Raw genomic sequence first — 10,799 nt, 5'->3', positions numbered from 1 at the left:
GGGCCAGAAACGCGGTAAATTTTACCATATTCGGGTTACTTTGACCATACTTTCTCTCTCTGGGTAGAAAAATCTTCAAACACAACTTTTTCTTTTAAAAGCAAAAATTCTGAATGGAAATTTAGTTTATGTTTGAAGTCTTATAACTCTTAAATTCATTCTAATCAGTTACAAAAGTCTTAACTTTCATGTAACAGCATAATGGCGCTTGTCTATGAAATTTTTTTATAAACTCTCTAGTTAAGGAATAGCTTACAGCTATTTCTGAAAGATTTAATCCTAGACATGTTCTTCTCTTTTGTAAAAGAAAGAAGGAACGTAGTATCGTATGTATAATTAAAATGATTTTTAGAAACTACCTATTTGTTTGAAATTCTAACATACCACTTTACCAAAAAGAGAATGATATTAAGAATAAGATTCTGCTTTAAATCCTCATATTTCAACAATTTAGGGAAGCAAAATAACCATGTTTCTTAAATCCTTACTTAAAATTCTTTGCCAGTTTAATCCACACGAAATGGAAATAAAGGTAGACCTTGCTTAAACCCTTATTACAACAAGACTTGTTAGGAGGATTACTAAAATTAGAAAAAGAATTAAGCAAAAAATATGTATTTGGAATAAGAAATGCAAAAGCTAAAAGAGTTGTTAACTATAATATTTGAAGATATTTTATTGTTTTTATTAAGTTTAAAAATATAAAATTATTATTATGTTTTACATTTTAAATTGGCTCCTAACTTGTATTTTAAAATAAGAAAAATACGTTTAGAGATTCAAAAGGTTTATACTCATATATTTTATATTTTACTATTTTGAATAAAACGTACATCTTTCCAATTGGAAGTTTTGTCATTTCTAATCAAATATTCGAATGCTTGAAAGAACATGAAAAAACGCAATGAAGCATGGTGGATATTTTAGAAGAGCACTTATGTCGATTTCGCTGATATAGAAAAAATGTATATCATTTTTAAATTCTTATCATATCGCATAGCTTTTTGTTATTTCTATTCAATACTAAAAAGTTCCGTTGATTGAAAGCGAGATTGTAATTCTATAACCTTGAAAAAGTCTAATATTTTAAAATACTAAGAATAATTCCAGTTATCAAAATTTTTTCAAATTTAAATTATTTATTTAAAAATAAACTTACACACAATATTTTAATTTCTCAGGAATATAAATACAATTTTATCACCTTCACAAACCAAACTATATTTTTTAAGTCACGTTTTTTGACAAAAATGAAGATTCCCTCACCAGAAATATGATGATGAAGCATCATCATGTAGTAATAATTTTCATTGAGTAATTACCTATTAAAGATTCCTTTATTATTAATTATGAGGGAAGCGGTAGAGTGTAATTCGTGTATTTGATGATAGTGAGATTTCAATTTTATTGTCTTTTGAAAATAATAATATTTTAGAATATTAAAAACAACTCATATTTCTTAAAGATATCAAATTTATAATAACATTTAGTAAATTCGAATTAATGATATTATTTGAAAAATTTAATTAATATAGATACATTACCTATCTAAATAAATTTCTATCAACTTTTACCATATAAACTATATTTCTAAAAACTCGTTTTTTATGGAAAAGACTGCTTCCTCTTCTGATCATCCGAACAGGGGCCCCCGCTTAGATATCTCCCAATGTTCATGACTGTTCATGTTCTAAGATCATATATAAAATCAGCACTATCTGAAATTTCATATCCGATTGACCTCGAGAGATTGACTTCTGAGGAAAATTTTATGACCAACCTTTATACTAAGGTGATCGGGGGAGGTCTAGTCTAAAAACATAAATTTGAACAAAATTTTTGAAGTCTATTCTAAATTTAGAATCTGTGTAATCTAAACTTTCTAAAAATACTTTACTTTTTGTTGTACTCCAATTATTTACAAAGTTATAGCAGTTTTTGTGCAAGGTGATAACAGTGGATAGACGAATATCCACTGTTATCACCACTGCTATCCACTGTTATTATGTTAACTGCGTTTATCTCAAAATCAGATATTTTCCCATTTTATATCATCTTAAACACGATATCTTATGCTGTTTCTAAAATCATTATCTACAATTTATTGAGAGTGTATATGATAATAGCACACATGTTTTGAACAACAGACTAATGAGAGAAAAAAGTATAATTTCATTTTTATGCATGTTTTTTGCGAAAAGTTCGGAAATTTAAAAAAAAAAATTGCTTTTTTAACTACAATGATCCCTAACTCAGTAGCATATGCACTTGATTTTAAGATAATAGTTCAAAACATAGTTGATAGCCTTTTAAATAAGATTTTTGTTTTTTTTGTTTGTTTTAGCGATAGAAATAATTTATAATACAGTATTTAGCCTTTATGCAAACAATTGCCTTAGTTTTACTTAAAAATGGACATTTAAATAATAATAATAATACGTTTTTGCTAGTCTTATAAGTTTTTACACGTAAGGAAACAAATAAACTAGTTTTTTTTTAAATTTTATATTATTATTAAAAAAAAGTCATCGAAACTACTCCGATACCTTAAAAAAAGCTGATACATTTAAAAAATCTGAACGATAGTTCAAAAGCAATTGAATGATGGTTGAAAATAACTCTTTTCTATATAAACAACTGGAGAATCTTAGATTTACGAAAATGTGTGTAACTTTTTGTAATCATAAAATCTTTACTCTGAGCTTAGCAAAGTCCTATTAAAAGAATGACGATTTTACAACAGAGATTCTATTTTTTTTACGCAGCTAGGTACATCGATTTAGCCTGAAATATCCTTTTTTTTGTAAAAAAAAAACTAGCAATATTTTAACGAAAATATTCTCATGGTAAATAACTACCTACATTTATGATGACGTAAATAAATAAAAGACTATATTTACCTCGTGATGAATGTTAGATATGGTAATGCCGTGATTATTAATCTATATGTTAGTTATAAAATGTGATCATATCACGCTTATTGTAAACAATTACTGAACTCGATTGTGTTACGAGTATTATTGATAACGGTAATTATCAGATTCGATATTTTTATGATTATTACATTTTTTTTATAGTAATGATAAGATTGTAATACCCATATTTTTCCCATAAAATATCATTCACAAGCATGACATTTTGAAAAGAATCTAAACGATAAATCTAGTATTCCACTGATTAAAACAAATATTGAACATAAGATTATTGCAGACGATGCTTAATCCGGGAGGACGCATGTCTCCTGTACGAAAGTAAACAAGCGCGTGGGTAATTCATATGGAATTCATTAATATGCGGCCAGAAAACGTTATAATTGTAATTGGAAATCAAACATTTTGAAGTCTTAGTTCAATATTTATTGCTTAACAATTTAAAGCTTTTTATCTTTCCTATTGAGATAAAATTTATTAAGACATAATATTTACTTCCTTAATAGTTGGTATGTAAATTATTTTATTATACTCGATATGATTGTTTTAATGCATACATGAATGAATATAGTTATATTATTTTCTTGGAGACAATAGTTACACACAATTATATGTTGCTTGGTGAAAAAATGTGGGAACAAATCGCTTGTTTCAGCAGTTCTTGATTTCTCTCCCTTTGAGGAAAATTTTAACATCTGTTTTGCTGATTCAATGCAAAGATTTTTTAATATTTGAAGTTATAGTTCATGAATCAAATGCAGATTAACCGCAAGTTTGCTGGCTCTGATCACTAATAAGTGACAAAGCAATGTCGTTAATTTTCATTTAGATCTTATTAAGATTTTCAAATTAGGAAATGCCATCGGTTTTTGTATTCAGTTAGTGATTGTTTGTTAGATAACAAAGATGTTCTTGTACTTATTGAGGCATAACGATTATGAATAGTATAAGAAAGTAGAAATCATTTTAATTGAAAACAAAAAAACGCATTGAACTCGTCAGAAACGAGAAAAAAAATTTTTATGGAACAAACTGAAAGTCATGCGGATCATAACTGATAAAACGTCTATTATGGGAGGGAAAATTGTAGAAAATCGCAACAAGTAAACTCGTAGCAAGTAAATAAGGTAATAAGAACTCGAAACAAGTAAATAAGGATGGAAAATTTAACAACTAAAAAACGAGATTAAAATGTGTTTAGTTTTTTTAGACATCAGACTTTAAATAATCAATTGGGTCATAAAATGATCGGTTAACTCCCCGGTTAACTTCAAATGCAATAATACATAACTTATTATGTTTAAGAATATTAATCGAATACAATAGATCACTTTTTATATTCAAAAGCCATAATAATTCTCATAATTTTACAAGTAATATCGATAATGCGATATCACAGTATGAGTGTTCGTGAATTTCATTTATGCAACGAAAATATTGTTTATTATAAAGATAATATAAATTAGTTAAAATGGAAAAGAATTACAATTCAAAGAGTTATTTCAACATTTCCTAACAAGGTGTCATGATTTTTAGGTTACAATATCAACCAGGCACTTATGTTTGTGTTATTAATGCTTAATGTAAGTAATTGCTTAAAGATCAACAATTTAATGATAAAATTAATTTATGAATTACCAAATTTAAAAAAAAAACATTATAAGAACTACATTTTATTTAAACATAATATTTACAATATATTTTTTAAAACAAAATAGAATTGTGTTATAGGACGAGGTTTTTTTTTAATATTTTGAACTCTTGTCTCTGAAAAATAACCGACAACCACGCATATGCTCTTTTGTGTGTCCTAATCCAATAAAACTAATGCCGGAAGAAACTTTGACAAAGTCATAGAATAAAAATGAATATTTTCCAAATCTTCTTTTTATGGTGAAAAAAAAATCATATGCTTAAAATTTTATACATTTGTTTTTTCATAACTTTACTCATTTTAAAAATGAATAAATAATCTACATTTTTATTTCTTTTGGAGGTGAAAGAAATGGGATTACTTTGCTATGTTTCTTTATTCTATATCAGAAATGCTATAAATAAATGTGCAAATTGAATAAATCATGCGTGGGACGCTCATCGATAACAAGGAAAACAAGTCTTCATGTAAACAAGTCTAAAAAGTCATTACAATTGTAATGAGATTATATGTTATATAAAAATAAAGTTTTAAAGACGAAATAATTAAAAAAATATATGGAATTCCATACGATATTTTTAAAATTTTGCATTTACTATCCAAATACGTTTTCATTTACCTATTATGCTTAATGTCTTAAAAAAATTAAGATTATAATTTTTTGAATTAAGAAGTTAATATTAATTTAAAAAATCACATTTAATTTCCCAATATTTAAATGAATAGTTTATAGAATAATTTTATTTTTTTTCCGACATAAATAACTTTAAGCCACTTTTAAAACATAAATCAAATTGCAAATAAAATTCAAAGAGTAAAAAAAAAACTTTATTTAATTGCTCAAAAAGACTTTTTGTTAGAGATTATTGGTCCGTCTATCCACGATTCTTATATCTTTTCGTCTTAACTTCCAAAAAGTCACGTAGCTGCGGTCTAGTTAGATATAACTTGTAGGAATTACTTGTCTTTTTAATTCATTTCCAGGTTGTTGCTTTATCATCAAATGTTACAGCTGTATACGACAAACAAGCAAATAAAACGTGCCGAAAAGGAATAGAATTCTGTAGAAGAGGTTTATAATGCGCCAATCTTTCTGTCTTAGTTGATACAAATTAGATTTTTGATTTGAAAATATAGGGGGCTAAAGCAATAGGATACGCAAGAAAAATCAAATAACTGTGACTCACCAGAATCAAAAAATATAGTCTATACCATAAGTCTTTGAATTCCGAGTAAGTTTGAGTTTGCTATTGTATAATACTGTTCTATACTGTACAGTGTAGGTTGTATAAGTTGTTTGTTAAAGATACTATTTCTTACATAATACATTATATTTTACCTGAAAAATAATGTATTTTTTCAATAAACTGATAGGCTTTAATTCTTTAAAGACCTGGTGTCATGAGCTGATCCGGGCTTATTAAATTATATCAATAGTTTTTTTTATTTTTATTTTCAATAGGTTATTTAAAATACAGGTTGTTTATCAGAAAATATCACTTTACTATTAAACTCTAGAGGCATATTCGTTTAACTATTCATTATTTGAAGCCACGGGCTCGAGATAATTATGATTTACATCATTAGGGCCCTCATTAATACAATTACAGAAAATATATTTTCAAATTTTCAAATGAAAACACCAATACTAATTTTTTGCATCGAAAACTAAATTTGACAGAAAAGAAAAACGTAAATTTCAGTTACAATTTTTTAATATGAAAACAGGGGCATTTTCAGAGATGTAGAATCATGCAAATCAATCTGTTTTCGTCACTTTATCATTGTTTTCAGAACATGCTCTGCAGACTTGAATCTCTGACTGATCGAAAACGTAGAATATATATTTTTCTTTAACCCTGCTTAGCGCCATCATTTTCCATGCTAAAAATATCTTTCGAATTCTTTTTTTTCCTGCGAGTACAACGTTTCTCTGAAAACATGTGGGTGTTGGCTTTCGTAGATTTCGAAATTCTCAACTAATTCTAACCATATTTAAATAGCCATATGTAAATTTACTTTCTTTAAATTGATTCTTAAATAAATTCGTCGCTAGAGGTTTATACATAAGAGAATTTTTTTATATATATATAACTATTCTGAATACTGTCGATACAGTAAAATTGATTTCAATTCAAAACGTAAACAAGTAAACAGGAGTTGTTCATTAACCTTATTAATTCACTTGAAGTATGCGAGCTCAATGGTAAATGTATAGCAGGCAGACGAAAATGAAAATAATATGCATATTCTTAAAAATAAAATTTTATTCCTTAATGGATTAAAAATTTAAATTCAAAAATGCAACTGCATCATATAATTTACATTACTCTAAATATTCTTTGAACGCATGCGATTTTCTTGAGAAAAAGTATAAAAATATTGAGTTTGGTAGAAGAAATAAAAAACGCCACTCTTTGAGTAACATTTTAGAAAACGGATCCAAAGTTATCGATATTTTCAAAAACAACTTTTCGGAGAAAAAAATAAACAACCAACATGTAATTTCAAATGCAGTTCCACTAATGCGTAAAGTTAGAATTTGTCGTTACGCCATATCTTTTTATGTGTGCTTAGATTATAAAAACCTGAACATTTTTTTGTAAATTACGGAGGGCCAAACGGATATCTGCACCATAAAAATCCTGACTCGAAACATCCTTGCCTTTTTACATTTTTCTGATGCAAACAAATTTTTCCAGATATTTGTTTCGTTTCCACAGAAGCCCATTTAGAATTCTTTTTTCTTTTATATCAAGAAAAACAATATTTTCCAGACTCAAACAAGAACACGCTAACACAAGATGTTTTTTAGGCTTTAAGTTATTTTTCTTCTAACAAAAGTATCTACAAAAAGGAAGTTAAAAAGGCTAGAGATAAATCATGTGAAAAATCGCGTTTTAGATTATTTTTTATTTCTGATTTAAACTCATGCTATACGTTGAAATGTAACATTCGGAAAACAAAAATTTTCGCTAGCCTAAAGTTAAGCTTAATTTTTAAATCATAAATTTATTCATTACTGTATGTTATTAGCTTCTATAACAACTAAAATACTTAATTTCGCAGTTCGTGTGCTTATAGAACTTAGGCATATTAAAACGCTTATATATATCTTTTATTAGTAAATTAGAAATAATTATTTAAGCATGTGTTATACTAGCTATTGAATAATTTATCAAAAATAGTTAAAATGTAAATACAGATTCAAAAATCGTGATAATTTACATAAACATTTTAGTGTATATCAGTTGAAGGCAGCTTTCTAAAACGAGTGAATGTGCATCAGTACATAAGCATTTTAATACTTATTAGTGATAAATTATTCTAACTAGGTTAAAATATTTACGATAGTGTTCCCCAATAGATGATAAGCATAGGCTATTGCGAAACTCCAAATCAGTGTTTTCTGATGCATATCAAGTCATTCTATTTGAAATATTTGCATGGATCACTGTAAGTTTTGTACTTACACTACAAAAATATAGAGCTTAAAAATGGGAATTTAAGAAAGTCATAGAATAGTTTTTCGCATACAAAAGCAAGTCATTTGTCACTTGTTAACAGATTTTTGAGATATTTTTGAAACTTTTAGAAGAGAAACTACTCACACAGGACACTGCAGTTCCTCCTATTTCATTTTCCTTCCATTCATTCCATTTTTCGTTTAACTGATTTTTCAAAATTTTAAATTGTAATATTTTTAATAATAATGATTTTTTGGGACATTAAGTACATGGAGAAACTATCGTAAATGTAATGAAGTTATAAGATTGACATCCTTATTAATCTTAATTGAAATTAATATCAAGATTCTGATGATTATTACTGACAAATATAACCCTAAACTTTCCATGTGAATGAGTTACTTACAATGTGTATTAAATTTGTATGAATTTGATTTAAATTGCAATCTATATTAAGAAGTTTGAACTTATTTATTTGTATGAAAATTGATATTTCATACTTTAATGTGAATTTTCGTTATTAGTTTAATAAATATCAAAAAATGCATGAAATGCAATATATTTTATACATATTTTTTCAAAAAATACATGCTGTGTCTAGTTAACTATCCATTTTATCCTAATATAAATACGATTCCATGAGTGAGAAGCAGATACATTCCAATATTTTGCTTTCCATTCGCATTAATAATACTTTAAAATTAAAGTAAACGCTTTATCATCTGAAATGCATGATGTAATATTTGTATTTAACAGCTAATAATCATAATATAATGTGGTTATTAAACATTATATTATAAGAAGGGATTTTAAGATGGGGATGAAAATAGAGGTATGAAGTGCAATGCTAATTTAAAGAAATCTATGAAGAAATTCAAAAATAGTAGCTACTCATAACGAGAATCTATTAAAGTGTTTCAAAATATTTTTATGTAAACATGCATATGGAATGATAAATTACTTTTTTTCTACGTTTTCGGCTACGACATATCATATACAAAAGAAGTACGATTTCTTACATTTTCCACATTTCTGTTATAATAAGAAATCATAAAATACTCTCTCAGGACTTATAAAAACATTTTCTCTTTTTTAGATATTCAAGATAAGATTCTAGTCACGGATGTAAGATTGCAATGCAATAGCAATTTTGGCGCCTACTTGGGCTCGATTTCCAGTGAAAGAGAATCCAAAAATATTTATTGGACTTCCTGAGTTGTGAGAAAGACTTGAGCATATGCAATAATAAAATATTTCATTTCAAATTGTTGAATGTTTTTTATTTACCTTTTTTTGCATTGTATTCCATGAAGATTAAAGCAAATGGAAGATTGGAGCTACTACGTTTATATAACTCGAAATATGTAAAATAATAATTATAATAATTAAAATTGAAAAAAAAAACCTCAGTAATAAAAATCTACATACAAAATAAAAAGCATAGAAAAAGTAGAAAGCAATAATATTGAAAAATAATAAAAAGAAAACATTTAAAAATGCATTACAGTTAAAATCAATAAAAGAACCTTATATTATTTAAGATAGATTCTAAATCATTTAATTAAAAAAAATTTCCTTTTTGTTTAATTTTTTTTCTCAATAGATATTCCTTCACTCTTTTAGGATTATCAGTGTAAGAATCAATGTGTTTTATTATTTGGCTTATTAATTTATCGATTCATTTATATTATTGTGTTTTATTTTGTTATGTTAACAATTTCTATTGATTTATCAATAAATTTTGCAATATAGATGTTGCAACGAAATTATTCGTAGAAACATGGAGACTAAAGTTCATTTTTAAAGTGGAAAACACTAGTCATTCAAAATATCTGTTAAAACTTTCAGAATTTCTAATTATAACGTAATCACAACTGGAAACAATTTTAAAAAATTAACGTTTAGACGAAACTAATTTAGTTTTCAACAAATTAGATTGTCAGATTAATTTGTCTGAAGAAAACTTGTCATACATGAAATTATTTTCAATATTTTTTTATTACTAATATTAAAATAATAGAAAAATATTTTAAATAAAAGTTTAAAAAAATAGAGGATGCACTTTAAAACAGTACCTCTGGTTTCAGAGGCTGTATCAGAATTTTAAAGGAACACTGGAACTCTTAACTTTAAAGGTACAGTTTGACTCTTATTCTACATTCGTGTACCGATTATTAAAACACTTATTTCCAATGTAATACATATGTGTCACTCCTATTTATTAAGCTGTGTACCTCTTTACCATGCATTTATTTAAGCGATATCGTCTATTCACGTTTTTGACGCATATTGATATCTTGCTCCATTTTCATAATTAACATAGTACACTGAAAAGAGATCGACAAAACTTAAACAGTTATAAGTAAGTATTTATCTACCAGAAGTTTTATGAGAGCGCTTAGAATTGATCAGAAAACGTTTTTTAATATTATTTCAAATCTTACATATAATAATGATGAAATACAAGCAACATAAACTTAACATATGCCATAAGGAGTACCCACATCGAATGATTTCATAATCCGATGTCCATTCCATGGGGAATAATCCATATTAATTATGACTATTATGGGAATAATCCATATTAACACTGTGCACCCATAAGGATTTTTTTCCATTGTCCACCTAGACTATGTCCGTTCCTCATACAGGCACCTCAAGGGCAGATTTGTTGGCCACTCTTTCAGGGGCACTATATTAGGTGAGTCAACAGTAAGGACACGCAGTGTCTCCCATAGTTAGAACAGA

The 10,799-nt window shown here is 26.7% G+C and overlaps 1 long non-coding RNA gene across 2 annotated transcripts in view; it reads left to right on the top strand.

Moving 5' to 3' along the window:
• LOC122270136 (uncharacterized) overlaps nucleotides 1–9,316 on the top strand; it is a 10,431-nt gene extending 1,115 nt beyond the window's left edge. The window contains exons 2-3 of one of the 2 annotated variants that reach the window (XR_015434774.1): nucleotides 5,569–5,816; nucleotides 9,148–9,316. This is a non-coding gene — a long non-coding RNA (uncharacterized LOC122270136). Of the gene's footprint in view, nucleotides 1–5,190; nucleotides 5,817–9,147 lie in introns of those variants that run through there. The other variant, XR_015434773.1, reaches the window with a different exon arrangement.
• Nucleotides 9,317–10,799: the final 1,483 nt, after the last annotated feature.

The sequence above is a fragment of the Parasteatoda tepidariorum genome, chromosome 6, assembly GCF_982258835.1.
Source record: "Parasteatoda tepidariorum strain Cologne lab strain chromosome 6, Ptep-v5.0, whole genome shotgun sequence".
NCBI lineage: Eukaryota > Metazoa > Arthropoda > Arachnida > Araneae > Theridiidae > Parasteatoda > Parasteatoda tepidariorum.
This window is presented reverse-complemented; position numbering and strand designations above follow the sequence as displayed.